This window comes from Camelus bactrianus, chromosome X (assembly GCF_048773025.1).
Source record: "Camelus bactrianus isolate YW-2024 breed Bactrian camel chromosome X, ASM4877302v1, whole genome shotgun sequence".
Classification (NCBI taxonomy): Eukaryota; Metazoa; Chordata; class Mammalia; order Artiodactyla; family Camelidae; genus Camelus; species Camelus bactrianus.
In genome coordinates, this window is record NC_133575.1 from 36,002,699 (window position 1) to 36,024,570 (window position 21,872).

A 21,872-nucleotide genomic window follows, 5' to 3' on the forward strand; every position below is an offset into this window, starting at 1 on the left:
GGGAGGTGTTGGGGGAAGTGGGAACCCAAACCACTTGTGCTAGAATTCGAGGTGAGGCAATGCCAGGTTTGGCGAGTATGGAAGTCCAAGTCTGACGCTAAATATCACAAAGAAAAATTCGAATTCTTACCACACGTGACTGGGATTTGAGTTCTCGAGGTCCTCTGTGGTTAGGTTGCTTTAACTTCCAAGAAGAGCTTGCATCAGAACACTTTACAAAAAAGACACACGACTTCCACAGGTAAGTGGATGAAGAAGATGTGGTGTCTACGTGCGATGAAATATTATTCAGCCCTATAAAAGAAGGAAATCCTGTCATATGCTACAAACGTGGCTGAACCTTGAGGACATGATGCTATAAACCAGGCGAGCCAGTCACAAAAAGACAAATACTGCATGATTCCATCTATGTAGTCAAACTGCTAGAAACAGAAAGTAGAATGGTGGCGGCTGGGGCTGGGGGGTGGGGTTGGCAGGGAGAAGAGAGATGTTTAATAGGTACAGACTTTCAGTTTTGCAAGATGAAAAAGTTCTAAAGATCTGTTGCACAACAACGTGACTATAGTTAACACCACAGTACAACATGTTTAAAAAAAGGTTAAAGTGGTCAAATTTATGCCAGGGTTGTTTTTTTTTGGTTTTTTTTTTTACCACAATTAAAAAAAAAATACCCACTGCCTTCACTATATTTTGGATATATTCTAAATCTCCAACTCCATATTTTGATATTAAAAAAGAAAAACAGAACAAATATTTAAGTGATTTTTTTTTCTGATTGAAAATGAAAACTCTCAAATTAAATTGCTTCGAAGATGCAAGCAGAATGATTAGAAAACACTTGAAAGCACTGCTTGCGACAAACTTTGTCATTTTCAGCATGCGTGACATTTCCATAGCAGGAAGAAGCCTGACGTTCTTCTTGGATGGCATGCGTGGTATGCTGAATTGGCTTCTAAATCAAATGAGACTGCTGATAAGCAGCCTTTTAGCAAAGAGAAGGATGTATCACAAGACCATCTTAGAGACTGAACACTGTGGCCATTATAACAAAGGCAGTAAAATGAATAATTCATGCATAGACGGAGTGTTCAGGCATTACAGGCAACTGTGACTCCATGAACCAACGTTCCTGCATCATTCTAGCAAACCAGTCTTTACTCTCTTACTACTCTAAATGCTAACTACATCATCCATGTCTCTGAAATAGAAAAGTGACTTAAGGAGACACATTTCTAAGAACAGTAACTCAAGTCGATGAAGCAAAAAAAGCAGGGCAAACTTTTATTCACCCGGCCTTCCTTTCTGAAATGGCTACACTCACAGGAAACTACACATTTTCCAAAGCTCATGATTTCAAGAAATTCCACTCTCTCCCTTTGTCATCCTCGCCTGGCAAGACCTAACACAGCCTTAGATCCAATTTTTTGCCTACACCATGTCTGTGCCCACTACACTGCTGGAGGAAAGACACACCCACTCCGGCACAAACCTTATTCATGGTCACCAACCTCTGATAATCATGATGAATTTTGCTGGTCCAATGACTCTCAGATTCTCCCAAATGACTATTTCATCCCCTTTGCTCTCTCTTCAAATCCCCAGTGCCTCCTCACCCACCTCACACTCAGCTTCCAATTTCACTTAAATACCAGCACAATCATAACAGACTTTCCACACGCCCTCACCATTACATCTGTCCTCTGATCGACATTTGTGCCTGTATCAGTTGGGATCGGCTAGCTAATGCTACAGCAATAACTTCAAACCACCAAGGACACTAGATGTCCACACCGGCCAGCTAGGAGCTCTGCTTGGTGTTATACGTACTCGGGGATATAGAAATTGATGTGTGGTCAATTTCTGGACTATTACCATTCACCATGGCTGAGGGGAAAATGATTTTGAAGCTTTTCCTGCTAACAGTTCAGTGCTACAGCCCAGAAATGCCATGTGTTACTAAACATAACTCTTTGGGCCACAACCAACTGCATGACCCCACCAAGCCATAAGGAGCTGGGAAGTACAATAATATAAAATAAAATAAAGTAAAATAAAATAAAATAAAACAGTAACAAATTTAGTACGTTTCTAATAAAGTTAAAATGGAAAACAACTAAACAACTAGAGTAAGTAAGAAGCAATCTATAAAAATCCTAATTAAAAAAAAAAAAACAAAAAACCCTACTGGTCTGTGGAACTTTTAGGTAATTCTAGTCTGAAGTTAACTCTGTTCTCAAGACATTCCAGCCACAGCCTGAACGAACATCACAAAGAGATGCTGTCAGAACAGGAGTTTGGGTCTCTGGAGCTGGCCAATTGGTAGGATTTAAGAGTGATCTTCCATGAGTAGGGCTGCCAAATGATCACCTCACTACAGAGATGTACTTTCACTTTTGTGTATTTCCCAGCAACCCGACAAGGCTAGTTTCATGGCAAGAAACACACCTCCTCTTTCAAATCCAAATGGACAACTTATTAAGAATCTGAAAGGTGCTAGGAAAAAAAAGTAAAGCTCAGTTAATTTGCCTAAGTAAAGGTCACCTTGAGTGCTATTACACATAACTCAGGTCATTTTCTTTAAGGTATGAGCCCCCATTTCCAAACAAATTAGAATACTGTAATACAACAGACTAGACAAATTTACAAATAGGCATTTATACACTTAATCATACCCAGTGTAACTATATTTAATTAAGTCACAACTTTAAATTCAACCATCCTTGTTCTACATTTGCTTGTATGAAAAATGCAGTCGTTAGACCAGATCATTTTTAAATAACTTCCCACAGATTATTTGGAGGCGCATGAGCCACATAATGAAAAGCAATGGCTTACACAGTCACGAGGCTGTTCTAACGGGCTACGATTGTAAAATAATTTAAAGAGAGGCAGGACAGAGGAAGCCAACCCTGACCAGAACAGAGATTAAACTAGGGCTATAACAAGTTGGTCCTCCAAGATCAGCATTAATATATGTATTACTTCTGAGTATAAAGAATGCATATAAAACATAAGGAATAAAGACTGAAAGGTAAATCCATCCTAAAAACTATAGCAACTTTGACTTTCAGTGATGAGAGATCAAATAATTGGGGCCAACACTCCCACTGAAGACAACTAAAGAAGTTGAGCAAAGGAGAACATCTTAAAAGGTATCAAAGAGCTATCAAGATGGTGAGGAACAACTGAATACCAAGTCTGGAAGTGGATGGAAGAGTATGTATAGGGCTATTTTTGCCTGGGGTATGTTTGCGGATACCCTAGGAACATGAGTGGATGAAGGTTACTTCTGATGGCTCTGGGGGAGAAAAAAACGGAAGGTGGGACCCACCAAGAGTAAGTCACTTCATTTTGGGATGAAAAAATAAAGTGAACAGAAAGTAACCAGCCCTCATGTGGACTTACAGCCAAGCTTCAATTCGTTGGGGTGGCTCAGATAACCTAGACTAAGACGATTCCAGAGAGCTACCTTCAGGCATCTGACCAAAAAAAAAAAAAAAAAAGAAAGAAACATTCTCTAGAGGCATAAAACTTCCAACTTTTCAAACATAGTATCTGGACACAACCAAAGATAATCACTTATGCAAGAAGAAAAGAAACCGTGAGCAAGAAAAAGTCAGCAGAGCTCAACAAGACACAGCGGGGAGGGGGAAACCCCAAGACTCCAAATATTAGAATTGTCAGAACTGGAGTATAAAAAACTACACTTAAAACATATTCAAGAACAAAAAGCCAGACTCAAAAACTTTCAGTAGGAAACTGGAAACTTTTTTTTAATGATACAGATTTGAAAAAAGAAGAAAATATCCATTCTAGACCCAGAAATACAATTTTTGCAAAATTAGAAACTCAACGGATGAAGAAAGAATTAGTGAAATGAAAGATAAGTCTGGGGAAAAAAGGTATTCGGAATGAACTACAGAGAGGCACTAGGATGAACAAAAGGACAGGGATGAACAATATGGTAGCAAGTCTCAAAGACAGGGACATACAATGAACCATGCTTCCCAGTACTCATGAACTTGTATAATCCCCCCCTTGTATAATTTAATAACATTAAATCTAAGTTAGCTTTAACTAAAGCTTCAGTTATCTTTAACTAAAGGAACAGAGCAAAAGTGATAACTAGTAAGCCAGAAAAAGAAAGAAAAATATCATATGATATCATCCATATGTGGAATAAAAAAAAAAGACACAAATGAACTTATTTACAAAACAGAAACAGACTCACAGACATAGAAAACAAACTTATGGATACCAGGGGGTAAGGGGGCGAGAAGGGGTAAATTGGGAGTTCGAGATTTGCAGATACTAACTACTATATATAAAATAGATAAACAACAAGGTCCTACTGTACAGCGCAGGGAACTCTGTTCAATATCTTGTAGTAAACTATAATGGAAAAGAATATGAAACAGAATATATACATATGACTGAAACATTATGCTGTACACCAGAAATTGACACAACGTTGTAAACTGACTATACTAAAATTTTAAAAGAAGATTCTATATAACAACAACAAAAAAAAAATGATAACTATGCCAGTTCTGGGTTTGTGTCTTAAGAGAGCCTGTCAGCTTCCACTTTCCTAGAAGCCCTCTTTGGGGAGCCCTGAGTCACCATGTAAGAAGCCCAGCTGCCCCGCTGCAGAGACCACGTGGAGAGGCCACAATGAGAGGCCAGAGGAAGACAGAATCCTGAGACTAAGATGTCCTGTCATCCCCGTTGACACCAACTTCCAGATGTCCCCATCAAGGGCACCAGACATGTAAGTGAAGGCATCTTCAGTGTTTGTCCCAGCTGTCTTCTAACTGTAGCCTCGTGACAGATCCTCAGCAAGACCAGCAGAAGAATCACCCAGCTGAGCCCTAGTCTACCCACAGAACCATGAGAAAGAATGGAATGGTTGCTGCTTTAAGCCACTATTTTTTTTTTTTTTTGGAGAATATTTAACACGTATTTCATCGGATAGGGAGGAATGAAAAAAATGAGCTAGAAACAATGTACAAAAACAATGGCTGAGAATTTTCCAAAATTCACTAAGGGTATCATTCTCAGATTCCAGAAATCCTAATAAACGCCCAAAAGATAAATGAAATCTATGTTTTAGCACATCATAGTAAAAATGCAGAAGACTAAAGATGCAGAAAAAAATTTTTAAAGTAGCCAGAGGGAAATAAAAGCAAATTACATTCAAAGGAGCAACAATTAAGACTGACAGCTGACTACCCCTCACCAAAAAAATCACTGAAGTCAGAAGACAGTGAAGTGGTATCTCCAAAGTGCTAAAAGAAACAATATGAATAGAATAGTTCCAACCTAGAATCCCAAAAGTGGTGAACATATCTATCAAAAATGAAGGTGAGAAAGACACTTTCCGAATAACAAAAACTGGAAAAAAAAAAAAAACCCTATCACTAGCGGAACTAAATGAAATAGAAATGATGTTTGTCCAGCATAATTAACACCCCAAAGTGTTTAAAAAGTAAATAACATATCTAAGTAACTCATGGGTCAAAGAAACAAATACCCACATGAAATATTTTAAACTGAATAACAAATATCCTGCACATTAAACTTGTGGGAATGGAGCCAAAGCTGCTTAGAATAAGAAATATATATGTTAAAAATAAGAACAGCTAAAAATGACCAAGCTAAGTATGTATCTCAAGACATTAAAAGCAAAATAAACTAAGAAAGCACAAGGAAGAAATATAAATAAGGGCAAAAATAAAGTAGAAAAAAAGCATAAAATAGTGATGATCCACAAACGTGTAAGTTGGCTGTTTGAGAAGATTAATAAACATGCCAGGCCTTTGATAAAGACTGATGAATAAAACAGAGAAAGAGACATAACTACAGACAATCAAGATAATTAAAGAGTATATTTCAATCAACCTTATTCCAAAAAGTTTAAAATTTTGGATAAATTGGAAAAAGTCTCAAAAACTAGAATTTATCAAAATGGTCACAAGAAATATAAAACCTGAACAGTGCTTTAAGAAACTGAATTTGTAATTTAAAACCTTCTCATGGTAAAAAATAAACTGCATGTGCAGATGGCTGTACCAGCAAGTTCTACCAAAACTTGAAGAAAGCAGTAACACTTAACACAAAGATTTATGGATAAACGATACAAACCTTGTCACAGAACAGAGCAAAAGGCATTATCCACAGCTTGGAGTCTAGATTGAGCCAAACATAAAAACACAACTAGAACTAAGCAAGAAGTGAAAACTATAAACCAATCTCACTCATGATCACAGATGCAAAAATCTTAAAGAAAATCCTGGCACACAAAATCCACATTATTTTAAAAGAATAATATACCCTGATCAAATTGAATTTAAATATGGAATCCACACTCAGTTTAAAATAATTTTTTAAATCAGTCAATATAATTGACCATATTAATACATTAAAGGAGAAAAATCTTCTCATCTCAATAGATGTAGAAAAAGTGACATCTATTAATGATCTAAAACATAAGCAACAGGCAGAAAATTCCTATTCTAAACAAAGATACATACCAAAAAACTACAATAAACATAATACTTAATGATGATACATCAAAAGCAGTCCCTTTTAGAAAAGGGAATGAGACAGGACATCCACTGTCATCTCTTCTACTCGACAGTGCACTAGAGGTCTTGGCCATGGCAATAAGGCAGAAAAAAGAAAGATTAAAAAGAAAGAGTTAATATTTACAGATGAGAAGATTATATTCATAGAAAAACCAAAGGGATCACTATTATTACAATTATAAAGGGTTTTTAGCAAGATTGATGACTATAACATCAAAGCTCAAAAATAAAATTTATGTTAAAAAAATAAAATGGAATTTATGTGTATATATCAGCAATTGTTATAAATAAAATGTTTAAAAATATGCCATTTTGATAATATTAAACAAATACATGGGACTAAATCTAACAAAATATGTGTAAGATCATTATGCAGAAAACGACATCAATGAATATGTTGAACAAATAAAGCCAGATGCAAGAGTATGTAGTATATTAATCCATTTACATAAAGCTCAAAAATCGGCGAAACTGCATCATCTGGGGATAAATATTTAGGTAGAAAATTAAAAAGCAAAATAAGGTTTGCATAGAGTCAGGATACCTCTGGGAGCAAAGGACACTGACTGGAAGGGGAAAGACAAGGCTTCTGAGGTCCTGGGACCATTCCAATTCTTGGCCTTGGTGGTGGAGAGATGGGAGCTCGCTGACAATATTTCTTTCAGCTGCGCACCTAAAACCACATTTCTGTATGTAGAGTGCATTTCATACATGTGCATACATGCAGAAAAGGTTTTTAAAAATCCCCATGGAAGCAGCTACAAGACAGGGGGTGGGAGGGTGGAAGCAGAATCCCAATTGGGAACAATCACTGAAGAAATTTAGTGAAATGTCATTATTTTTTTTTTAAACAGAGTAAACAGAGGAACAGTCTCCCTAGCAAGATCTTCTAGAGTCAGAAGACTTGGGTTTCAGTCTTAGCTCTACCGCTCACTAGCACTGCAGTATGGGGAAAGTCTTTTTTAGCTAAGTCCAGTCCTCTCTACTGCAAAATAAGAATTCCACTTAACTCCCGATTAGAGAGAATATATCTACAGTGTCTTGTCACATAATAGAAGGTCAGTAAATGGAAATTGCTTTTGTAATTATCTTTGCTATAACTGGAAGGAGGGGGTATCTTCCCGTTTTTATTAATAAGTTTACAGTCTTAAACTGACATATGAAGTTCTGAGCAAAGACATTACCAGTCATTCGGTTAATAAAAATTGACCACCAGGAACTACTTCACTTGAAATCATTATTAGATGACAAGTTTAACAGAACTCTCAATAAATTACATTTAACACATTCAATAAATAAGACTTCAGGAGGCTACGCCAATAGTTCTTTTCCGGAAAGAATTGTGAGAACCCCTTTTACGTGTATATAGTAGATGATCACAGTATAACTTTTCCATAAAAGTAATAAAGAGCCTTCACAGGCTGAAGACACTAAGGATCTCTATGTCGCCCATCAATGAGCATTCACATTGGTCCAAAGATGTTCAAACACATAGGTATTCACTGTGGCAGCATGAGTTGCCCGTGAGCTTTCTTGTCCTTATTTCTACATTCACAGCCCAAGCAACTAAGGCCATGGGAGATTCAAGCAACATGTGAGAATCAGTGTGATAAGATGCAAAAAGAATATTATCTAAGAGACCAACAGATCTGCTTGCAAATCCTGGCCCTGGCACCTCCTATTCAGGTATCCTCTTTCAGCCTCCGTGTCCCGAGTTGTCCAAATGGAATAAAACCAATCTCATGGGATCGTTTCATGGAACGTCTTCAGCGCAGAATGGTGGGACCATCATTCTGCTGAGTGAAGCTACCACTTAACTCTGATTTCTCACCCCACCATATTAGGTCTCCTTCCTCACAAAGGTGTTTCCTTGCTAAGTGTCTCAAATGAGTTGGCTAACGCAGCCATTAACGAGACATCTCCCACGGTACAGGGATTAGAACCCCAGAAACTCAGAGCTGCAGAGAGCTCTGAGACCACCAGACACTCTAGTTATAACCAGCTGCATCCACCGCAATTTAACATCTTTTACAGCATTTTACAGATCATCAGTATGATGGTGGTTAACTGTTAAGGATTTGCTAAGGGTCTAGAACAGGAATTCTCAAGCCTGACTGCACATTACAATCTCATGAGTAGTTTAACACACACACACACACACACACACACACACACACACACACACACACACACACACAAGGACATGCCCAATCTCAAATCAACGCAATCAGAAATTTGAGACCAAGCACAGGCATCTATATTTTGTACAAGCTTAAGACTCCAGGTGTAGCTAGGGGATGAGACCACCACAACAGAAGAAAAGATGAAGAAACTGTCAGTACTTAGTGATCAAAAAATGGCTTTAATAATTATGTGGGCATTTTTTCTATCCTACTGAAATATGAAAGAAAAGTCAAGTGAGAAGCAACTCAAGAGATCCAGACTGGGGGAGGGTATATACATAGCTCAGTGGTAGAGCACGTGCTTAGCATGCACGAGGTCCTGGGTTCAATCCCTAGTGCCTCCTCTAAAAAAAAGTAAGAGCGAGAGATCCAGGCTGTATTTAAAGAATTTCATGATCAAGAGAGTCAGCTGATGTGCTGTGCACCAGAAATTGACACAACACTGTAAACTGACTATAACTCAATATAAAAATAATAATTTTAATTATTAAAAAAAAGAGTAAGCTGAGATAACAGAATTAGAAAAAATAAAATTACCTCCTCTAGAACAACGTATTTCATGTGAAGAGCATATTTTGGTACTGTCATGCTAAGAAAAATAAATGGAAAAATGGAATGACGCTGATTTCTCTCAGGGCTCTGCACCTTCTCTTGTGATTTTATCCAAACCCAACAGGGCATTAGCAAGCCACTCAAAATGTCACATTGTAAATGATTCCATGTCATAAAAGTGTTCTTAAGAAAAAGTGGAATCAAAAGCATGACTTTTCTTTTGAGGTAGTCTCCATTTTGTACAAAATATATTTCTACCCAAGTCCTAGGGATTCCTGCTTTATTTTGCCAAATTTCTCCTCTAGAAAATTAGTTGTTACCATAGTAATATTTACCCACCCTGATATCATTTCCCGCTTGCTTATTCTAGGGCTTTTGCACATAGCAACCACACAGATCTCTACTGCAAGCTGCTCACAGCGCTCGGGTCCTTGGCAACATTCAGGAACAAATATATCTTTAAACTATGGGGACATTTAGCTGAACGCCATAGTTTTAGACATCTCTAAAGTGCTATTTGTGCTGAATGTATCCCAGATCTGTCAATTCTTATGAGTAACATATCTCTCCTCATCTTCATCCAACTCGATTGGTGAGAGCTACGGAAGAATAATCTGGTTCATAATTTTGCTCATAATTCCTGTATTTTGGAGCTAAAGACTTAATTGCAGCATATCTAAGCAATTGATTCTTTAAGACACAGGCATTTTATCACTTAAAAATTACTGTAAATAAATGATATCATCTTTCTTCCAATTTTGAGAATATTCTAGTCTTTAACGTAAGAACTTGGCAGTTACTACGGTAGTGATTTGAATCAATGGAATGTTGGTGGACTGATGTGGCATGGTCAACATATTTCATCTAGAACTAAGTGGAAAGCCAGATAATGAATAATGCAGTTCTTTGCATATTATTTTTAATATTATCTAACTATTTAAAAGTATTTACGTATATATAGTATGTATAGTATTTTTAAAAATATACCTACAACCACATAGAACAAAGCGTTAAGGAAATTGAACTAAAATGTAAATTAAGATTAAATCCCCAAAAGTCCTAATGAGAAATGTCTTTTTATTTTTTTAATGTTTACTCTATGCCCATTTATAGTAGGAGGAAAAGGGTTTCGAATCATAATAGGGGATTTTTCCAAATTGTATCCACCAGCAGGTCGTCCCAGTCTAATGATTCATGATCTCTTAGGTACACAATGGGGTTTCTTACCCCGGAACGGGGTTTGCAATGAGTCACCCCGTGGCTGATTCACTTTCCTTGATGACTAAGTTGTGCAGGAGTTTGTCAGTGAAGGGCCCACGGCCCACCACAAGGCGGCACCCCAGGGAAGGAAGAGCCTGAGATTGGCAGGTTTGGAAGGGAAACAGTCACTGGGCTGCAGGAGAGAGCTAGCATACATCCACAAAAAATATAAAAACATACACAGTTCATTGATGAACTAGTGCACTGTGTAGGAAAGTCAGCGTCAGAGCACCGTCTTCAGTCCTCTGAAAAGGAGTGGTTGAAAGACTTAAAGTTAAGTCCAAAAAGTGGCAAAGTTAATTTAACCTATGGTCAGCCCTAACACAAACAGATAATTTGGAAGAAAAGAAATAAAAACCTAATCAGTGTTAGATTGACTCCTTTTTTATCTAAAGAATCAAGACTCTTCCAACACCTTTGCTCAAGAATTTCACACACATCCAAATAGCTATCTTTCATTATTGATACCAGAGGTTGACAAATCTTTTCCATAAATGGTCATATGTAGTCTCTGTCCCTCTGCCGCCATTGTGTTGTTGAAATCAGCCACAGACCATTAAGTAAAACGGCATGGTTGAGTTCCAATAAAATTTGTATCGACAAACACAGGTGCACATTTGCCCTAAAGCCAGGCAAACACTTCACATAGGTTGGGCATCTGAGTTTGTAAAGGATTTTTAAACCCCACTGCATTCAGCGCCTCCCTCCAGTGAGTTAGATCCGCTGATATCTACACATAATCCACACGTAAGGAAACTCAAGGACAAGATGACCATCAAAGAACAGGAACAAGCAGCACAAAAGATTCTTTAGTTCAAGAATCATCACTTTGTTCCAAAGACTCAAGATGTTACATGTTAGATCACTTGTAACACTGCTTGAGTTTCATCTCATAAAAACCTGAGACTTCCGAGATTCAAATAAGCCAAACAAAATGTCATGGCCCAATAGCTTGTAAGCAAGATCCAAGACTTCCAGATAAAATAACATCGCTTTTCTTAGAAGTTAAAAAGGAAAAAAACAATGATTCTAAATAATTACTGTTCTAATTATGCCTATTTTAAATAAAGAGGTATACAATAAATTTTTTAAATTTTACCTAATTATTATTATTATTGATGTATTCATCGGGGTCAAATTGAAAGGCAAATAATTCAAAAAGAAAACTTCTTTTAAAACAGCATTTCTAAGGACCATCTACCTCAGTGCTATTCAGCTTCTAATACACAAAGGAATCCCCTGGGGATGTTGCTGAAATGCACACTCTGATTCAATAAGTCTAAGGGAGGAGCCCAAAGTCCTGCATTTCTAACAAGCCCCCCAGTTGCTGGGGAGGCCGATGGCCCGTGGACCACCCTTTAAGTAACAAAGAATACATAATCATTGGGGAAATGTTGATATTCACCCCTTGGGGATTCCTAGGGACCAGGAATTTAAAATTAGCTCCCACCAAAAGTAATTATGCACTTTTTAAAGGAATTTAAGGAGACTAATGCACAAATGAGGCGGATCTTTTCTTTAAAGACTAGAAAATCCACAATGGCTGTGTATATTTGAGTTAAAACTCAAGAAAGTCGAGTTCCATCCAAACAGGGGCACTGAAATGGCTCATTCAGTAACATGGTACTAACTACTATACATAAAATAGATAAACAACAAGGTCCTGCTGTATAGCCCAGGGAACTATATTCACTATCTTGTAGTAACCTATAATGAAAAAGAATATGAAAACGAATATATGTATGTATATGTATGACTGAAACTTTATGTTGTACACCAGAAATTGACACATTGTAACTGACTATACTTTACTTTTTTAAAAAATTACATCTTTAAAGGAAACTAACATTGACTAGCAGTTTATTCCATGTCAGGCAAAGTGATGCTTTCAACACATCACTTTTTAAAATCTTTCCACTTCAGAGGAAGCACCTGCAGACAGAGCCTCTGCTTGAGGTCAGAATCTGGATTCAAAACCCACCAGTCTGTCTATATTTACTGCTTTTATTTATTTCTATTTTTGTGTTTTAATCCTCTCTTTTCCCTTCCCAGTAGTAAATGGGATCATGACTCCCAATTACTTCTCCCTCTCTAAAATCGGGCTGCTCAACCTGTGGGCCGTCATGGGCCGTCATGGGCCGTCATGGGGGAGAAGTATGTGTGCCCACCTGGCGGACTCTGGGTTTGGCCCCAGGACACACTTTGATCACACTTTGAAATGTGAGCAGATATGTCACCAACCACCTGCAAGCAGAGGTTTTAACTGTGTTGCATGGTTTGGATTGTGTTCCTGCTCTCAGCCAAGAGAACAGCATGTCCCAGATAGTAACTGTTCTTTCAGTATTACTTGTAATCAAAAATTGGAAACAATCTACGCCTATTAAAGATAATAAAAACACATGAGAGGAAAAAATACATAATGTAAAATGCAAAAAGTACAATGTGACTATGATTATAGCTGTGGGAAAGGACGACATTCATATGCATGGGAACAAAAGGACTCCAAGGAAATATATCAAAATATAATCAAGATTTTGGTGAACTTTCAGTCAATTTTTGTCCTCTGTTGTCTACGTCTGTTACAGTGTCATACGGCTTTGATAAAATTCCAATTCATCCTCAACTTTCAAATTTGAAGGCAAGGCTTCTTAAAAATTAGTATAAATCACAAGCATGCGTTGCAAAAAAGGGAAGCTGTCACATCTCAGAATTTCTCTCTTTATGTGCAGTGAACCCTCGGGGTCACCAGTTACTAGCAGTGTGACCTTGTGTAAGTTAACCGCTCTGCGCCTGTTTCCTCATCTAAAAAGGACTTAATATCTATTTCTTGGATTATTTAGCACATTCAATGTGGTGATAGGCAGAAAGCGCATGACTCAGAAGGACCTCTTTCACTACAGCTAAGAAAGATCACAGAAAACCGATATGATTATATCTGTTATAGAAAAGAATTTATCAGTGAAGCATTAACCAAAAATAATATTCAAGACAATCTGAGGCCCGCAGCAGTCCATGAACTTTAGCTCTAAGGAGATCCTACAGCACATACCACTTTTAAGGACCCTTGTGATTACAGAGGGCCCACCCAGATAATCCAGGATAATCTCTCTATTTTCAAGTCAGCTGAGCACTCTTAAATTCCAACTGCAACCTTAATTCCCCCTTTGCCATTTCACATGTTCACAGGGTTCAGAGATTAGGACACAGACATCTTTGGAAGGCCATTATGCGACCTAACCTAGTACATTGTGGTACTTGGTGTAAAATAACTCAAGATTTACTGACTAGCTGATGTCACAGATTCCCACAACACAGCACAATGTGCACCTCTCTTTTCTGATTTTATACCTTGATGTTCCCTGTGGTTGAGCAACATTCAGCCCCTTAAATCAGAAAAGCACTTATCTACATAGCAAGTGTACTTGAATGAACGAATGCGTTCCTGCCCAGGAAGCACTCTCTGAACACGGAGGGGGCAGGGGACAAAACTGGAAATCCCACTGGCACTGAAATCGGGGCTGCTAGAGAGACTACCGAAGTTCTGTGGAGCTGCAGCTGAGGATGCTGGTAAAGACTTCCCTGAGGAAGGCACTAGGGCAGAATGCGGATGAAGAAGACAAGCAAGGGGCTGGAGGCATGGCTCAGCTGGGTGTGTCAAGGGTGCGAGGAAACAGCCCCCCTCCATGTCGGCTGGAAGACCAGAGATGGAGGGAGAGTGGGCGAGGGGCTCCGGGTTGCTGCTGAATTGCCCTGCAGAAGGACATCATCAAAAAAAAAAAAAAAAAAAATCAGACGAGGGGAAGAAAGCCAGCCTAGATCCCGAGGAGGGATCAAAGAGGCCAAAAGGAGGAAGAAGTGCCCAGGAGCTGGGGAGCAAGTTGTCCCCATGAGAGGCCAACAAACAGATTGCAACCATTGGGGGAATGGGCGGAGCAGGGGGCAAGAGAGAGGCAGAGAGTGAGAAAAAGGAAAGAAAACGAGGAGCAAGAGGGAGACAGAGGACAACAGGGAGGGCGGGGAACTTTTCTGGGCTACCACCAAGCCCCCCCATCACTGTGCTTGCATACCCTTGCGTAAGGAATACATGGAAAAATTACATAGACAGTAAGGGGCACGGCGGTTGCCAGGGGCTTGGGGGAGAGGGCCCTGGGGAGTTACCGTTTAATGGTGGTAGCGTTTCAGTTTTGCAAAACGAAGAGCATCCTGGAGACGGATGCTGGTGATGGTTGCGCGACACTATGGATGTATTTAGTACCACTGACGTGTATAACGTAAACATGGTACAAGCTAGCAAGTTTTACGTCCTGTGTATTCTACCACAATAAAGAAAATGAAAAAAGGAAAAGAAAAGGAAAAGAAAAGGAATGAAAGTAAACGGCTTACCCATTTCTCTTTCAAGTAGCCAAGTACTGAAAAGAAGTAGTGTGTGGGACAAAGTAAAAACAAAAGAAATTCTATGACAAGCTTGGGTACCTCCACAGGCTAAAGAGAACCAGCAGAAAGGGAAAGAAAGATAAGACACAGATAGGATAAGGGCTGGAATAAATCCCGGAGGAGGCAAACGGGGTCAGAATCAAAAGCACATGTTGTTGTTGGCGGGGGGGGGGGGGGGGGGGGGGTAGCAGCTTTGGGTGAGAGGTGGAGAACTCTCTCTTCTGAAGTAGGGGGAGGCACCACCCACTAGGATGGGAGTGGGGGCTGTGAGGCAGGAGACAAGTGAGCGATGTCAGGAGGTTAGGGAGAAAGGAAGTGGAAAATCCCAGTGTTTGAAAGCAAAAGAAATCTCTTTATTTCGCTCCTTGACCAACATTGTAGAAGTAATTGTCCAACTCGAGGTTTAAACAGAGAGCAAACACTTACTGGTCCGAGTTGTGGGCTTTACCTAGAAGCAGCTCTGTTCCCTTAAGTCAGTTAAAGTCTCTAAATTGCATCTTTAAAGGAGGAGGATTTGCGAAAATAATCCTACCGTCCCAACCAGCTCTGCATTTCAAGGGCTTCAAAGAGAGAGCTTACACCTTGAATACATTGTCAGCTTACCTAGACCCCTTCCCTCCCACCCCCCACCCCCCACAAAAAGTGAAAGGGGAACAAAAGTCAAGGTGGATATAATTTAAATACCCTTGGGCTGTTTTCCCATCTCACTTCTGACAGTGACAGCCACAACAAACAGATGGTTACTGCTGACAAGGTGTCATTCCAGTCCTAATGATAATGGACGTTTTTACAGCTCCTTAGTGTTTATAAAGAGCCTTCACACATGAAGTGAAGTTTTAGTCAATCATCACAACAGCCCTGAGAAATAGGTAAGGCTGCTCTCCTATTCTACCCATTTTCCGGTTGAGAAAACTGAGGCTTATAGACATTGAAGATGTGCCCGAGGCCCCCAAGCAGATGAACGATAAACCTGGGATTTGAATCTAGGCACTCACAACTCAAAGGTACTATTTTTTTTTATTGTTTCTTAGAGAGAGACACATAGCTTTTGGTGTCGCAAACAGAAAATCCATGAGTCAAAAGAAATTGGCATAGCCGTATTCTTTTCATTGATCCTGCAATATAGTTTACTGAAATGCAAGTACAATCTTAATTTCCAAGTGGGGAACGACTGGAAGCCAAAGGGCAAGATCCTCATCCTCAGGATGAGAACACAGGCGTCTCTTGGGACAAATGACTTGTGGCAGGCAGAGCTCACACTAGATCTCAGGGCTCCCACTAGCCCCAGGGCTCTCAGCACCAGCCATGTCTCACACAGCTTCAGAGAAAAGTCAGCAACACAACTGCTCCCTAACAATGAAATGGTTCCAATTTCAATCATTTGAGGGGCTCTTTTTCTCCTTTAACATGTGCAAACCATATGGATGCTGCCTATTCATGGTACTAGAATTCTTTGCAGCAAATTCGTCTCACGAACGGGAGGGTCTGTAATGACAGTCGTGCCTCATTTTAACACAAAATAGAAGAAAATGTATCCAAGAAGGAATCCATCTGAGAGAGCTTGAAATCAACTGAAACTACCTCCATTACCATCTTCTACCTACAAAAAGGTTTCTAGACAAATTAAAGCTGAAAAAACTGAACAAATGCAATGGAATTATTTTGAAGGGGACCATATTGTTTAATATATTCCCATTTGCCTCCTTTGGAAGGATTGGAATGAGTCAGCAGGTGCTTGCTACCAAAATTACTTTTATCACGAAGCTGAAAAATGTTTCACGTTTAAACAGAAGACCTCATGAGCAGAATAGATGAGGACGTGAAAATGATGCATTCTGAAATTGCAGACCCCATTTTATATGTTTCATGCAGGGAGAAAAAAAAAAGGATGAGTCTTCCATTAGACCATAAAGGACTCCAAAAAAGATAAAAATGTTATTTACAAACCAGAAATAGACAGACACAGAAAATAAACTATGGTTACCAAAGGGGAAAGAGGAGAGGGATCAATTAGGCACTTGGGATTAACAGATAAACATTACTATATATAAAGCAGATAAACAACAAGGACCTACTGTATAGCACAGGGAGCTATATTCAATTTCTTGTAGTAATCGATAATGGAAAAGAATCTGAGAATATATGTATATATATGTTTGTGTGTGTATATATATAATTGTACACTTGAAACTAACATTGTAAATCAACCACACTTCAATAAAATTTTTTTTTAAAAATACAAAAATATTTTAAAAAAGAATAATAAATGAAGGGAGCCCTTCTGAGGTGAGCAGATAATCACTGATCTTCCTGTGGGAACTTTGGGCTCATATGGATGAGACTTAACCAGGAGAAAGGATTTCTACTGAGGCAAAGAAACCAGCAAAGCTTTTGGATGAACATGCGAAAGCCAGTGTGACAGATGGAAAATACTGCCATTCGTTCCGTTCTGGAGCTGGGAGAGGGAAGCTGAGCTATTAAGGCTGAAGGTTTCTAAAAAGCCAGAGTGAAGTCTCCAGTTTCACAGGGCATCGGAGATGAAGTTTTTATCAACGTAGGAGTGTGGCCTCAAATACATAACCAGCTTTCTCCTTGAGACAATCATAAGAATTTGAAATTAAGGGGACAGGAGACTAAGCCCAAGACTGCCAAAGGGGAAAATTTAATCTCCCACGGTCTTTCAGCACTAAGAAGACAAAGATCCTCTAAGGTTTCAATCAAAAGTCCAGGAGGAAAAAAAAAAGAAAGACACTTGCAACCTGTACATTCAATTTCTGATGGAGTGAAGGTGATCAGCACCTCACTGTTATTTATCTAACAGAGGAAAATAAGGAAATCGTCTCTGGAGGAAGATGTAACCTAGAACTAGTAAGATCCTTTCACCCACTGTGTCTGGCACAAAATTAAAAAATTCTTAAGACATGAGAAAAGCTGCAAGTAAATGTAACCAATATTCAAAAGGAAAAAAAATACAACAGATGCAGGCTCACAGAAGATTCAGATTATTGGATTCAGTATACAAGACCTTTAAACTAAATGATTATCTGGTTAAAAAGGAAGGAAATGGATGAAAAGATGGAGAATTTCAAAAGAGAATTAGAATCGATATAAAAAAATCAAATGGGCAGCCTAGAAAAATTAAGTATCTGAAATTAAGAAAAACACAGTGTCTGATATTAACTCACCGGATGGGTTCAATACCAGACTAGAGACAGCAAAAGACAGGATTCATAAACTTAAAGATAAAGGTTGATGGAATAAACAACAAGTTTCTACTGTATAGCTCAGGGAACTATATTCAATATCTCATAGTAAGCTTTAATGAAAAAGAATATGAAAAGGAATATATGTATGTATATGTATGACTGAAACATGATGCTGTACACCAGAAACTGACACAACAGTGTAAGCTAACTATACTTCAATCAAAATAAACAAATCAATAAATAATTCCAAAAGAAAGGTTAAGGGAAAATATCCACATTAAAACTCAAATAGAAAAGAAAAACAAAAAAGAACAGATCCTAAGAAATATGATTATGTGATTGGAGAGCCAGAGGGAAGTGAGGACAGAAGAGGACAAAAGCAATATCTGAAGAGCCAATGGCTGAGAATTTTCCAATACTGATGAAAGACATCAACCTTCAAATTCAAGGTCGGCAGACCAAAACAGGATGAATATAAGGAACACCATACCTGGATTAGTCAATGTCACATGCTTAGTACAAAAACTTGGCAAGCACTGAGGAAGTCACATAGCAGCCCCCAAACTTAGTCTAGTACAAACTTAGCCTTCCTATTCTTGAAAAGATGAGAATAAAGAGGTCAGTGTAGGGGTAGGCACTCCACTCAACATTAAGTTTACACTCTTTATTAAGATTATAGTCACTCTGCTCTTGACCCAATACGATAAAATTCTACAATGACATAAATCAGAATATACTATGATGGATCAGTGCATCCTGGTTTCCACCTAGCCACTGATCGCCTTTCATTAACCTTACTTATAATCATGTAATTCTACATTTTATACAATCAAACAATTTTAATCGCAATAATAGTTTTTAGAGGCTAATAAAATTAGGGGGAAAAAAACACAACCACAGCTTTAAGACTGATGGGTTGTCAGAATAAGATGGGACTTTAAAGATAAATAGTCCAACCCTTATGTTAGAGATGACATAACTGAAGCCCAGAGCAGTAAGAATGATGAGTCCAGCCCCATGGCTATTTAGAAGCCTGCTGGGAACCAGAGCAGCAATGTTTCTCTCTCCACATAGTATAGATGTATTTATACATTAGTAAATATACACATTACGCAACATGTTGGGAATATAATACATAAAATGTTTTACAATGTTGTCTATAATATCAAACTAGCTCTTTTAGAAAAACAAAGCACAAGTTAACCTATAAATGCTATCTCAATCAGCACCCTATTGCAAGCTGCTAAAATTCCTTGATTTGATAAATTTTTAACAGAGAAAAAAATATTGATTTTCTAACTCAAAATTGTCGTGGCCTTCTGAAAACATTTCACTGTGGCCACTTGAATTTATGTTGTCATGTTAAATAAACTGCACATGCAATCCAGAGATTTAATAAGAAACTGATCGATAAATAGGGTACAGTAAGTGAGATAAGAACTACATCTTTTGTTCTCTAAAAAACAAAAGGAAAAACATCTCATAAGAAAAAGCTCCAAGAAGATATTTTTATCACAAGTGAAAGTTCTATTTTCGCCCATAAATAGTAGCACATCTGTTATGTAGACAGAGGCTTACTTGAGTTGTGGATTTTTCATGCCTCTAAACTGTGTCAATGGCCGATCTAGGAGTGGTGCAGAGCAGGAGGAAAACACGTGAGAGACGTCATAAGGGGTCTTTAGGGGTCTTAAGGCCCTTTAAGTGCCTTCTATTCTTTTAGGCTTTTTGGCTGCCTATCAGTTCATCTGTATCTCTAGGATTAGTAGAAATAAGCTCGAATGATGTAAAATTTTTATCTGTTTTCTTAAACTCCTTCAACCAGCTCTCCTGAAACATACAGATGTGTACTAAAACCAAGTTCTGGACAAACTCATACCTACCCATGGTTACTATATTATCTCTGGAAAACTGGCCTCGCTCATGCTTTACTAAGACTATTTACTAGTGTACACTTCATGTATATTGCAGCTAGGCTCCTCCTTGTATAGAGTAAGGATGCTTCTTCCTAATGTGCTCTCTTCCTTCTATAGGATTCTTCAATAGGTAGTAGATCAGAAACATTTAGATTCATGTGTCCATTCTGAAGAGTTTGTAACAGCTGGAAAAGCACACAAACACGAAGACTGGGTAAACTACTGCTATTTCTCAGTAGGAGGACAGCTTCAAATTTCTCACGTGGTAACGGAGAACACAGATGCACAGCCCCGATCAATTAGATCTGTTTTCACTTCGTGACATTCTCCTCTTCCAAAAATGCCTCTTAAATCAGATGCTAGAGACAAATCCATGGCAAATTCTCAAGGGTGCTCCGTAACGAGGAGGTCCCCAGGGCCCGAGGGTATATACAGCAGAAGACAGCCCACAGCACCAATGGTACTTCATCAACGCCAAAGGAAACTGGGACTGTCTCAAATAAACTTTGGATAAAAGGACAAGGAGAGAGGACTTGAGAGGAGCGCCGATGGAGGATGCTAAGAACCACGGGGCTATCTTGGTTGGGGCTCCTCTTAGATGCAAACAGTCGACGCCATTAGTCAGGGTCAAGTTTTGTTCTCCCTGCTGGTGACCCAAGTGGAAGCAGCCCTCTGGCCCAAGCCTCATCTAATCTCATATTCCTGTTCCTAGCTAAGTGTAAAAATGGCTGTAATTAATCTCTCTCTCTCTCCATCTCTCTCTCTCTCTCTCTCTCTCTCTCTCTCTGCTCCTTGCGACATGACTGCAGCTCCTCCCTTCAGGAGAGGGAATCTATTTCCCCACCTCCTGAATCAGGGGTGGCTTTGTGACTTGTTTGGGATAAGAGAATTCAGAGGAAGTAACCTGGTACCCGTTGCAAACCTAGCCCTCAAGAAGTCCTGCATGCCTCCACACTCGCTTAGAACCCTGCCACCCACAGTGTTAACAAGTCCAGGCTAGCCTGGTTAAAGCTGAGAAATCAGGTGGAGAGGAGCTGAGGCCACCCCGGAGGAGCCAGCCCCCAACTCACCCAGCAAAAAAAAAAAAAACGTGCCCAGATCCAAAGAAGTGCCCAGCTGAGTCCTGTCCAAACTGCCAACCCACAGAGTCAAGAGCGAACTAAATGCTGGTTGTTTTAAACCACTAACCGAACCAATATTGCGGTGCTTTGTTAAGCTTCTTCATGAATTATTTATTCAGTGAACATTTGTTAAATGCCTTCCATATCCGCGGCAGTGTTCTGGGGGTATAAGGATTAATATGCGCTAGTGCCTGCAATTACGGAATCATGCCTCTAACTGCACCAAAGGAAGTAAGAATAACAGGGTCGACTTCGAGGAAAAGAAGGCTCGCTCGAAAGACGAGGTCACGTGTGAGCTGGCTTTAAAGGGAAAAAACTGGGAAGTCACCAGTGGACAGGAACAGACATTGAAGTAGAAGCAGCGGTGTGTGCCAAAGCACAGACGCAGGAAAGAACTCAAGGAATGTTCTAGGAATGGAAAACAGTTTAAGACAGATGGCTTGCCGGGAGGAAACGGCCGATGACAGAGCCGGAGAAGCAGGTTGAAGGCAAATAATGAAGGGTGTCATACTGTAAATCAGGTGACGGGATTTGAATGCCTCTCGGGGGCGTGCAGAGCTACAAATCATTTTTTAGGAGGAAATGACATGATTAAATCTGTCTTTTAGGAAAAGAA

At 39.1% G+C, this 21,872-nt stretch overlaps 1 long non-coding RNA gene across 1 annotated transcript in view; it reads right to left on the reverse strand.

Moving 5' to 3' along the window:
- The window catches only part of LOC123612167 (uncharacterized), a 91,894-nt gene that overhangs the window by 63,377 nt on the left and 6,645 nt on the right, over positions 1-21,872 (reverse strand). The window contains exon 4 of the long non-coding RNA XR_012504585.1: positions 131-294. This is a non-coding gene — a long non-coding RNA (uncharacterized LOC123612167). The remainder of the gene's footprint in view (positions 1-130; positions 295-21,872) is intronic.